This window comes from Triturus cristatus, chromosome 5_1 (assembly GCF_964204655.1).
Source record: "Triturus cristatus chromosome 5_1, aTriCri1.1, whole genome shotgun sequence".
Lineage (NCBI taxonomy): Eukaryota > Metazoa > Chordata > Amphibia > Caudata > Salamandridae > Triturus > Triturus cristatus.
In genome coordinates this window covers 313,177,371-313,189,754 of record NC_140587.1, presented here as the reverse complement: position 1 = coordinate 313,189,754, position 12,384 = coordinate 313,177,371, and the positions used below count along the sequence as shown (strand labels likewise).

Below are 12,384 nucleotides of genomic sequence, written 5' to 3'. Positions count from 1 at the left end.
GGAGCAAATCCCAATCGTCGCCAGATGAAATAAGCACGTCGGTATCGTGGTAAGTTCTCAAAGGTTTATTCAGTTCATAGAAAACACTCCACCCGTGACATGAGCGCCCGCTCACATAGACGTCCAGACGGCAACTGACCTAATACCATCGGAACGCCCGTGAGCCGAACGCCATGCCCCGAGCCGTATTCAAAAGTACACCAATACATTATCCACATCACCTAGCAGCATCGCGCGCCTAACACTCTAACCGGCGCGCGATACTAAATGCCCCATACTACAGTCTGATATTCGTTTGGATTGTTGTGCTTTCATGACTGTATTGAGAGTGGAACCTGTATCGGTGTGAATTTAGAAAGTTGCTCATAGGGATGTGATTTAGTAGACGCGTGGCATGGTAAGGCAGCTTGGAAACTGGCCTGAGTGTTTGATGCTCTCTGGAATCTAGGTTTGATAAGTTGAAAATGCGACACATATTCTGGGTCCAATTTCAGGTATTTATTCAGCTCATCTTACAGACCACCAGCCCAGAGAACAGTTCAGCAAGAACTGACAACACACTTCAAAACTAAAGATCAGCACCAGGACAATGCATTGTGTAGTCATGATGACCATTGGAATGATGCTGTTGCTCAGCAACCATGACATAGGTAGGACTCCATTGCAGAGGTCCTGACACAGCACATGGGTACAGAGCATAGGCCATAACAGTTATTTGTCCTGTTTTTAGAGCAGATGGGGAAAAACCTTTGTCAAGTGATGCGATGCGTAGACTGCTGTGAGTATGAGAGGGGAGATGTTTTGCTTTTAGTTTTTTAGTAGAAATACAAATATTGGATTGTTGGCATGATAATAAATCGATGAAAGAGGAGATAATCTATCAAATGTCTTCGGTTTTAGGTTTATTGAAAGCAGACCTAGAGGGGACAGGCCTTTCATGAAAGATGGATTGGAAATGCATTTTAGGCTTCCTAGAAATATTCCCATTTCTTTTGATTATTTTTTGGAAGATGAAGTTGGTGATGTGGTTGACAGTTGTTGGCGACCTTGGGAGTCCTGTCGTAGTGATGGGGTTGGCACAATGTTTTATCATGTCAAAAAGAGTCTTTGGGTGGTCTGCGATTTCATTAATCTTTGTCGTGTAGAGTATGCTCTTCTGTTTGATTGAGGCTTTTGACGAGTTTCTTTGCTCTCTTTGTGCCAACATAGATTCTACAGATTTTTCTTTCCTTCCGACCTTTTCTAGTTTCTCGGTTTTAATTTAGCTGATATTGAGTTCTTTGGAATAGCTGTGGTGCTGTGGGTGTCTCTTTACTGGCGTTTCATTTTAATAGTGCTAGGTTGTTAAGTAATTGTGAAAGAGTCTGCCATGTTTATCAAATTTGCAGAGGCGGTTTTAATTTTCAGATCCTCTGATTGGTACCTGGCTTACGGGTATTTTCCAGATTTTAAGGGTTTTCATATGTCGAGGCCGTTTCATTCCAGCTATGTTTATCCAGAAATGTATCACAGAATGGTCAGAATAATCTAGTTCGAATTGGGTGTTTGACATATAGGGCCCGATTCACAGAATTAACTTAAGACAACATCCTAAACTTACTACTTTTGGTATTCACAGAATGCACTTACTACTTTTGGTATTCACAGAATGCACTTACTACTTTTGGTATTCACAGAATGGATTTACAACTACTAACTTTACATCTGCACTCGGGCTGGAATTTCCGGTCCGGAGGCGGAGCTTACGGCCCAGAGGTGGGACTTCTGGCCCGGAGCCGGAACTCCGGCCCGAGTGCGGATGTAAAGTTAGTAGTCATAAATCCATTCTGTGAATACCAAAAGTAGTAAGTGCATTCTGTGAATACCAAAAGTAGTAAGTTTAGGATTTTGTCTTAAGTTATTTTTGTGAATCGGGCCCATAAGGTTTCTGTTCACTTTTGAGTGCTGTTTACGAGATTGACTGTATTTGATCATTGGGTGCATATATCTTTTAGATGTATAGTAGGCAGATTTTTCAGAATAATCCATGGGCTATTCAGGTCACTACGAAATATATTGTTAGCGTGATCAGCTTCCAATAGTGTAATTAGTTCCTCGAGATCTTTAAATAATGTTTGGTTGTGGTCGAGGGGGAGGACTTTGTGAAAACTGCCTGCCTGCATCACTGTGTAATGATCATATTGAGATTGAGATTGATAGGACTTGTAGGAGGGGAAAAAGTGGGGCTCTAACGTGCAACATTTCCAACAGTTCTTGTGAATGACTGTGATGCCATATCCATTTTTCTTTTCTGTATTTGCAGATGATTGAGGCTTGTGATGGTAGCATCATATTGAAGGTGATGGTTGATGTGCCATTGAACAGGTTTCCGTTGTGAAGAATATGCCTGAGTCATGGCAGATTAGTAAGCCAGAGGTTTAAAAAGCATTGTCCTTTGCAGATATTGCTCTAAGTAGTGCACATTTTAACGTTGTATCTGTATTGTTTGGTAGTAAGATTAGTTTGTGCTACTTTAGATATGGGTTTCTCTATGTATTCTTTGTCATGTTGCCTAGTGTGTTTTAAATCATCTGGTTGATTGAGAATTGATATGGATGAAATAGAAGGTTTTACAGAAGCACACTTCAAAGAAATGTTTTTGAGGCGATCATCCATGATGTTATCAATGATGTCATTTGACATGTCATACGTGATGCAACATGTGAGATCTTAAGCAGTGCATGGTGGGGGGGCTCAAGTTATAGTTAACTCACTGAACTTTAAGAGGTGAAGTTCAGTGTTTGTTTAAGCTTATTTGTTAACTCCTTTCAACACCTAAACATAACGCTACTTTAACTTTGTTTTTTTCAGTGAATTTGTAGGATTTGTACATAACCTAAGATCTTATTACCACACCTAACTATAATGTCACTTGAACCATTGTTTTTTTTCAGTGAATTTGAGCATATTTAGTCAAAACTCCCACTATGCATAGCCTTTAGACATTCACAACAGGGTGTTGGCCCAGGCCCACCTCCTGCTGGTAGCGAACCCACCACAGCCTTCCCTCTGTGGTCAGCTTGCTGCTCCTGCTCCCCTCCAACTTGCCCTCCATTCTCCATCTGCATGCCCTCCCCCCATCCTGTCTTCTGTGCTCAGCTTGCTCCCCCACCTCCCTTCTGCCTGCCCTCCATTCACAATATGCATATCCCTGCCCCACCCCCAGACCTCTGTGGACAGCTTGCTGCCCCTGCCGCCTACCTTATGTGTCTAGGTGGAAACCTATGCTCCTGCCCCCTCTCCTTACTCTTCGTTCTGTGCGTGCGTGCCCTGACCCCACCCTTCTGCCTTCTATGTTTTGTTGGTCTGCCCCTGTAGGCCATTCCTCCATGGTCAGCTTCTGCCCCTCCTCTGTTCACTCTGTTGTTTTGGTCTGTGCCCTACCCCCTTCCTCCTGCCCTACATGGTGTTTTGTGCTGCCACTGCCCTCTCACCTAAACTGAGTAGCTAGATTGCTGCACCTGCCCTGCTCCATATGCACTGTGTTGGCCCTATGCATGCCCCTGCCATCTTCCTCTCACCCTCCATGGTTCATTGGCTGCCACTGCCCCTCCTGCCCGACCTGTGTCGTCCGTTGTACTACCACTAGTTCAAGCATTCATAACATCTTCTTTTATGTGTTTGATTGCCAGTAGTATGCTCGGAAACCTGAGACTAGCTTTTCAAGCCTACTACTGCCAATGTTCCAAAAAGTAGTACATGTGCACCCATTCAAGATATGCTGCTATGGGTGCATATTAACTACCTTTTGTGGTAAACCTGTCACTATATACATTGAAGAGCAGATGCAAAAATTGAACAAATTAAAACTCTAAGTAAAATGAGACGAACAAGAAACACCCACACAGACATAGAAGACCTGACTCAGGGTCCCCAGACACAACTACCAAACCAAGAATGCATTTGAGGGGTGTCACACCCCAAACATCCCTGCTTAAGCTATAGAACTCATGACTACAGGCAAGTACAGCACAACAGCCTGGATTTTCCTGGCCTGGTATAATTTATTTTAAATGTAATTTCACTGTAGTCACTCTTCTTCATCTCTGCTACAAGAAGCCTTGATGCTAAATTAATCAAATTGGTGCATGTGGCCAGGGCTCAATGTTCTATTACTTGTCTTTTACAAATTATTTTACCAAGTGGCTGATGGCCCCATGTACCTAGCCTAAGCCGCAAATAGAGTAGGGTGCACAGACAAAATAATCAGGTGAGGCGAGCCAGAGCTGAGCCATGAGTCGGGCTTGGTCTAGGGCCAGATGTACCACCCTAAATTGCATGCGCAAATGGGTTTGCGACCCGTTTGCGGATGCAAAATGTTACAGGACCATGTACAATTCCTAATTAGTGAGTCGCAATTTATTTGTGACTCGCTAATTAGGAGTTGTGAGTCCCTATTAGGAAGGGGCATGCCAAGGGCGTCCCTTCCTAATAGCGAGTCTCTACCCTATGTAAGAATGTTTTGCGACCGCCCTCTTCAAGAGGGTGGTAATGGAGTCGGAAATGTGAAGGGATTACCAGGGGACCCCTTCCCCTTTGTGACTGGCTCCAAAAATATTTTTTAAGGGATGGCAGTGGTCCCAGGGACCACTACCTGCCCTTAAAAAATGAAACATTTTTTCCTCTTTAAATGCATCCCGTTTTCCTTTAAGGAAAACGGAAAGCATTTTTTTTTATAAAAAACTGCTTTATTGAACAGCAGTTCCAGACATGGAGGTCTGCTGAGCCCAGCAGCAAATTGCGAGTGGCTCATTAATATTCATGAGCCTCTCATTTTGCGACCCCATTGGGAATCACTAATAGTGTCTCTGACACTGTTGTACATTTGCTATTGCGACGCGCAAATTGCAATTCGCAAAAGCAAATGGTCGTACATCTGGACCTATGAGTCTGTGTATGAGCCAAGAAAACATTTGGCTGGTATATTGTCCAACAAACATTAAACTGATAAGAACAGATACTACACTTGATCTTAGCCAAAAGGCCGAGAAGCGATTGTCCAACAAACATAATGTAAAAATATGATACAATCTCTTCAAATTCAAAAAAGTGTTTATTTCTCTTTCATGCAAAATATTTTATCTTAGTATAACAGATTATACTACTGCATAGTCAGAAATGTATTAAGTGATCGTTTTTAGAAACATTCATAGGTCATCCCCCAATGACAATGCCATTAGTGAACTAGGAGGAAAGTCAGTAGTCATGTAAACCCTAAACATGGTCTAGATTCTTATTATAGATGGGGCAACATTATAGCCTACTATATCGAATATAAGAAGTGCTTGTGCAGTGACAATCCTGAATTCAAGTGTTTTAAAGTGCACTCATATGTAACAATAAAGAAATAAAGGCTCTGAAATAAAATATTTGTCGAGGATCATACAATCTGGACAAGCACAGAAGCTGGTTACCTGGTATCACATTTTGAATTTCAGAAACTAGACTCTTCTTTATTGCTCTCTTGTTTACACTGTTTTGTCTGTCATTTGTTGCTAACAAAGAGAAATACAACACAGAGATAACAGATCCGAATCAGGGACCCCATTCTCAGCTGCCAAGGCAAGAATGCATTTATTGTTAGGGAGTCACGCCTCAAATACTTTCCCTGAAGCTATGTCCCTAAACTAGAGCACTAACATTCTGTATTTATGACAAAGTGTGGCAGTATAATTTTCACTCATTTCTGAGGTTCTGTAGCGATCCAAACCCGTGTGTTCGGTATCATAGTACTGACACGATTTTGGTACCAGTGAACCGTAAATGATCCATTTAGTATGTGACAGTGTTTTCGCTGTGCTACGAGCATGGATTCACTGAGAAATAGGGCATTCTGTTGTAAATTCATGGCATCCATCTTAGATACGGCATCCATTTTGTTTCTTGCCCTCACATAGTCAATGGACAAGCAATGACCCTGGCTGAATCACCTTGTTAAGGACACGTAAGCTTTAGTCCAAGGAAGCTGATGCTGCGTGACTAAGCAGAAGCTACCTCCCTTGCCTGAGGCCAATCATGCTATACTGGTTCTTGTGTTCATTGGCCTGATCACGATTAGGAGGCCGAGGACAGTAGCCATGCCCGTTTATGACCCACAAGCATCTCTTATCCTACTTATCAATCTTTCACACCTGGCTCCGCTCCTCTCCTTCTGGGCTTTTACTATGGGGAGGATACAATTTTTATGATGGGGAGGATCGGTCGAAGAATGGAAAACTGACATGAAGACTTGATCGAACACTGGAGACTTACAAATAATTATCGTTTGGTATATGTTTATTGTTTGTTTGGGATACCGGGCTAGGCATGAAAGATATTTTTGCAATGCTGCCTGAGGACACATTTGGTGTATTTAAGGAGTGACCCACTTTATACAATTCGAACAGTCTCCTAGATTCTGCCTTTGTGTGGTTCCTACGACTTCTGTGTCCCTGCAGTAAATAAACCTTGGTCTCTCTGACGCCACCATCGAAAAGCCTGTGTCTCTGTTTATTTGTGCACCAAGGCAGGAAGGAACTCAGGGGTCTTTTGGGTGTTGTTTCCCTGACACCTCTGGACTCTAGGAAAGTCCAGAACCTCAATTGGCGCCGAATGTGGGGCGACGTCAACCGGTACCGGTCCAAAGCCTGAAGATTTCGAGGAGCTTCGTGTGAAGATTCCGGAGGGGGGTACCCCGCTTCATCGATCCCTGTATGTCGTAAAAGTGGCCCGACGATCTCTTCCACGAGGGTTCCCGCTCCCAGACGGCTACAGAGGACCGCTGCCCTGACTGTCACCCTGTCTTGGACCCGAGGTGCAGACCTTAGTACGGCGAGACGTAGGCGGGTTCTCCTTGGTGACGTCTTCGACATTTCAGTTAAGTATTAAGTGGGTCGCGCCCAGTTTGATTGCTCTTAGTTGCTCTTGTAAGGATTTATCACTGGTTGCTCTTGTTCGGATAATCCTTTTGCTCTCTGGGTACGTTTGTTTTGGATTTGTAGATTATCATTGGTTGCTCTTGTTAAGATAATCTTTGGTTTGGTATTGGTTCATTTGGTAGGCCTAAGTTCTTTGCGCATTTTGGTTAGAATTTGTCTTTAGTTTGTAATGGCTAGCCGTAGTAATTGTTTCCTGTCCTGGTTGAGTTGCAACAGGGATTCCCGGTTGGAGGACTCGTGTCCGGTTCCTCCGATCGGAACTCCTACATATGAGCTCTATTGTAAACATGGTGTGGGTCCTATCACTTATAATGGAGTGTGGGTTCGTTACACCAGGAAAGATGGTGTCCTTAGTTGGCCACCACATGGTAGCTTTGAAACTAAAATTCTAGACAATCTAGAAGTGATGTTGTTTAAAAAGAAAGCCCGGCCGGCAATGTTCGATTCTTTTCGCTTTTGGCGTAAAGAAGCTAGACAGAGAGAAATTAGAAAAATGAAGAAGGAACAGAAAGAGAAAGGGTTGACTTTAATGCAGTCTGCTAGGCAGTTGCATGTCAACGAAACTGAAAAAGCAATAGAGGTAGCGAATAGAGAACATAATTTGGCGATTGACAAGTGCTACCCTGCCTTGCCATCGTGTCCTGCTAAGCCAATAGAGGACTGTGAAAAGGATCCCCTGTTGTCTTACCTATTGAGATCACCTCCACCGTATGCACAGGGTATTACAGCACCACAGTTACCACCTGTTGTGCAACCGGCTGCTGGTCAGCCTGGAATAGTTGTCCCTTTTCCTTTGATTCAAGCTCCTATTCTTCCTGTGGTTAATGTTCCTTCGGCACCCCCTCTACCTGGGTTGCCTATTCCGCCTTTGCCTGACGTTTCGCAAACTGCTTTACCTACTACTTCTACCCTTACAATTTCATCTGCTCCAGCTTCCTTGTCCCCGAACTCTGTAAACATTCTGACTACGCTTTCTGTTCGTCGGAAAATAACCGACTCTGTAACTAATATCTTAACTCCTCTCTACAGGTCTTTAATTAAGACACCCGTTTCTGACTCTACACAGAGACGTAGTCAGCTTCCTGGTCCCTAGGAACGAGGAATATTAGATTCGACAGCTCTTAGGTGGATGTCGAAAGCTGCGAAATATGATGCACGAAGAGTGTTGGATACATTTATGCAATGGAATGAACCAACTCAGCGTTATGTCTTTGACGTGATGTGTTCCCTTTTGCGTGAGGAATGGGATGATGATGACTTCTATTCCGTTCCCGCTGACTTGATACATATTCAGAGAAGGTTCGCTACAGGAATGGTAATAGGTTCGGAAGTAAAGGAAGCAATAGAACTGATTCTAGCATACAGGTCTGATTCTCCTCTTCGAGCACCAAGGGACTCTGATGGTTCTCCGATTACTAGGAAGAAGCGAGGTCAGTATCCGATGAGGGAAGTTCCGCCGATATGGCGCGATGCAGTTCAAGCTGATGCGGCTAATAATATTTTAGCTGCTCCAGCACATTTCCATAGAGTGTGGATACACATCCCTTGGAAGCGGGCCGAGGTATTAGCAGTAAAACAGGCGTTGTCGGACCCGCGTAAGAATCCTGCTGGGTATTATAAAGAGTTAACTCAGACAGTTCAAGCATGCGTCATGAATTTGGCAGACATCGAAATGCTATTTGGCAATGTAGTGCCACAGCCTATATGGGCCAAAATTCGCCATGAGAATCACCAAGTTGCTTTAGGAGGTGATTGGCCAGCTATTGTAGCGGCAGATGCACAACAAGTTGGTGGTGCTAAACCTGAGCCTCTGATTGCCGCTTTGCCTGGCAGAATAATCAATTTGATGAAAACGCTGATGCCAGCGTTACGGGTCAACTGGGATAAATTATCAGCATGCAAGCAAAAGAAGGACGAAAGCGTCTCTGATTTCTTCACTAGATTTGAAGAGACCTTCGTAGACCACAGTGGGCAAGATATGAGTACTGAGGGAGGTCAGAGGTTGTTTGTCGACAAGTTTGTGTTTAATTTATTGCCTGAGCTTAGTAACAAGTTGAAGGATTCTGAGAGTGCATGGGCGGTGTCGACGACAGCACAGATACTCGCAACTGCTCAGTATTATGAAAATAGAGAAAAAGAAGAGAAGGAAAAGTCAGAAAAGAAGACAAAAGACTTGAAAACTAAAGTTCTTTTGCAACAGGCGTATCCGCCTCGCTCGAATCAGTCAGATTCACAGCAACGACCCCAGTTTCAGCAACAGCCACAATTCCAGCAAGGGATGTCCCAAAGATTTGACTATGGTTTTCCCCGACAACAGTTAGCATGGAATCAGTGTGCCTATTGTAAAAAGGAGGGTCACTATAAGAATGTGTGTCCAGTTCTGCACTCACAAACTAGTGGTGTCCCAGCTCAGAGAGGTCGTGGTGGGTTTATGCAAGCTCTTAGAGGTAGAGGACGTGGTACTATGCCTCCACAGACTGATCGCCCATCTAATTATTTCGATCAGCGAAATGTACAATCTACACAATCAGGTAGATCTCCCCAATACCATGGTGAGGATTATTGTGAAGGTAGTGAAGAAGTTCAGCAAAGTGAGTACTAGGACAGCCACAGGCAGAGAGAGGGAGTAGTATTGGTTCCAGTTGATCAGAGTGGACCTTATGTCGCAGTAGCTACATCAGGCGTGATTGAACCGTTTCTGTTGGATACTGGTGCAGCAAAAAGTTCAATTATGCACGCGAAACTCCCTGGCGCACCTTTGTCTGGCTCAACGATCATTTCAGTAGGTTTTTCAGGCGCCCCTGTTCACAACCCTGTTTCTGGTCCTTTGTCAATTTCTGTTGGGCCATGTCAACTAGAAGCACCCCTTATTCTGACGACCGGTTGTAATGAGAATCTGCTTGGTTTAGATCTGTTGAAACGCCTGCATGCGACATTGTACTGTTCTCCTTCGGGAGTACAGCTGACGTTGGGTAAGAGAGTCATCTCTCCAATGTATTTGTCGATGGATAAGCTCCCACCGGAGCTGCGTTCTCTCCCTGATAATCTTTGGGCGACTGGTCCTAATGATGTAGGTCTTCTGGAAATTCCCCCTTATGGGGTGAGTCTGAAGGCAAATGTTAGATTCCCACGAATCCCACAGTATCGGATTTCAAATGAAGGTGAACGTGCGCTTTTACTGATCGTGCAAGATTTGATACAGAAAGATGTGATAGAAGAAACTAGAGGAAATGTCTGCAATAGTCCTGCTCTGCCGATTTTGAAACGCACTGACCCTTCCAAACCTCCAATCTACAGATTTGTGATTGACCTCAGAGAGGTTAATAAAATAGTGGTTCCACAGTTTCCTGTGGTCCCAGATATCACTGCATTATTGACGTTGATTCCTGCCTCAGCTACATGGTTTACAGTGATCGACTTGAAGAATGCCTTTTTCAGCATTCCGATAGCCGAGGAAAGTAGGGATATTTTTGGTTTCTCCTTAGGTGGTCGTAGTTTCAGATTCAAGCGCGCCCCACAAGGTTATTGTGAAAGCCCTTCAATTTACAGCCAAGCATTAAAAAGTCAATTAGATGCTTTTGTACTTCCACCTGGTGCTGCTCTGATCCAATATGTAGATGATCTTTTAGTGGCTGCTGACGACAAGGAAACTTGCAAAATAGCTACAATTTCTTTGCTGCGTCATTTATCAGACTTACATCACAAGGTTTCACCTTCTAAACTACAATATTGTTGCCAAGAAGTGACCTACTTAGGTCATCTTTTGTCAAAGGAGGGAAGAAGGTTCACCCCAGAGAGAATCAAAGCAATTTCACAGATGACTGTACCAAGCACACAGAGAGAAGTGCGTGCGTTTTTGGGTATTACATCATATTGCAGACAATGGATCCCAAATTTTTCTCTCATGGCAAAACCATTGGTGGCTCTGACTGGAAAAGGTGTCCCGAGTCCTTTGCCATGGTCTGATGAATGTCAACAGAGCTTCTCGGAATTGCGTGATGCGTTGTGCTCAGCTCCTGTGTTAGGTACTCCTGACTACAGTAAGCCGTTTACACTATATGTCCATGAAAGAGAGGGTTGTGCGTTGAGTGTCTTGACGCAACAATTTGGTGACAAGCAGCGACCTTGTGCGTATTTCTCATCCACATTAGATCCGGTAGCCAGAGCGTTGCCAAGTTGTTTGAGAGCTACAGCAGCAGCTGCAGTGTCTATTCGATAGTCTGCTGGATTGGTCATGAACAACATGTTAGTAGTCATGGTTCCACATGCTGTGGATACACTCATGAATCAAACGAAAACTCAGCACCTCACCAGTGCTAGACTATCAGGCTATGAGCTGACACTTTTGGCAAGTCACATTCAGATCAAGCGATGCAGCATATTGAATCCAGCAACGCTGTTGCCGACTACTCAGGAGTCGAGTGATTCAGAGCCCCATGACTGTTGTTTTAGAACTGAGGAAGAGACAAAAGGTAGGATTGATTTAAAAGATACTCCGTTACTAGATCCAGATGGTACTTTGTATGTCGATGGATCGTGTTTCAAGCTACAGACTGGTGATGTGACGGCTGCGTATGCAGTTACGACTTTGAGTAAGGTTGTCGAGACTGCAAGAGTGAGTCAGAATTCTGCCCAAGCTGCAGAATTAATTGCATTGACAAGAGCGTGTATTTTAGCTGAGGGAAAGAGAGTGAATGTGTTTACTGACAGCCAGTATGCCTTCGGCGTAGCACATAGTTTTGGTCGCTTGTGGAAAGAAAGAGGTTTTCTCACGTCCCATGGGACTAAGATCCAACATGGACAGTTAGTCAATGACCTGTTGGAATCTCTGACCTTACCGAATGAAGTTGCGATTGTGAAATGCAGTGCACACCGGAAGATTACGGATGATGTTGGCTGTGGGAATGCATTTGCTGATGAGGTCGCCAAAGGGACGGCCAAGAACATGATGAGCCGAATGTACGTTGCAATGTCTGCAAGATGGATTGCTGAATCAGGAATGTGTGAGAATACGATTGAAAGTGTGAAGGCAATCCAGAATGAAGCAACTGAAAATGAGAAGAATGCATGGAAGGAGAAAACGGGTAAAATGGATTCGAGTGGATGTTGGATTGATTTGTCTGAGCATCAGCGTTGGATGCTACCTGATGCGTATGCACTTGCGGTAGTCACTATGGCGCATGGAGCGGCGCACATCAGTTCGAAAGGGATCTGTAAGATGTTAGCTCCAGTATGGAAGAACGATGGAATTACTAAGTGCGCGGAGAGAGTGGTGAAAAATTGCATGGTATGCCTGATGCATAATCCTGGCAAGGGAACCCCAACCCCAGCTGGTCACTTTGCTCCCCCTTCTTGTCCCTTTGAAGTGATTCAGTTGGACTTTATCCACATGGACAGATGTAATAATCTCAAATATGTCCTAGTGGTA

The 12,384-nt window shown here is 44.0% G+C and overlaps 1 pseudogene; it reads right to left on the bottom strand.

Moving 5' to 3' along the window:
* Positions 1-4,855: 4,855 nt before the first annotated feature.
* LOC146830848 (U2 spliceosomal RNA) lies at positions 4,856-5,035 on the bottom strand (annotated as a pseudogene).
* Between the last annotated feature and the right edge of the window lie 7,349 nt (positions 5,036-12,384).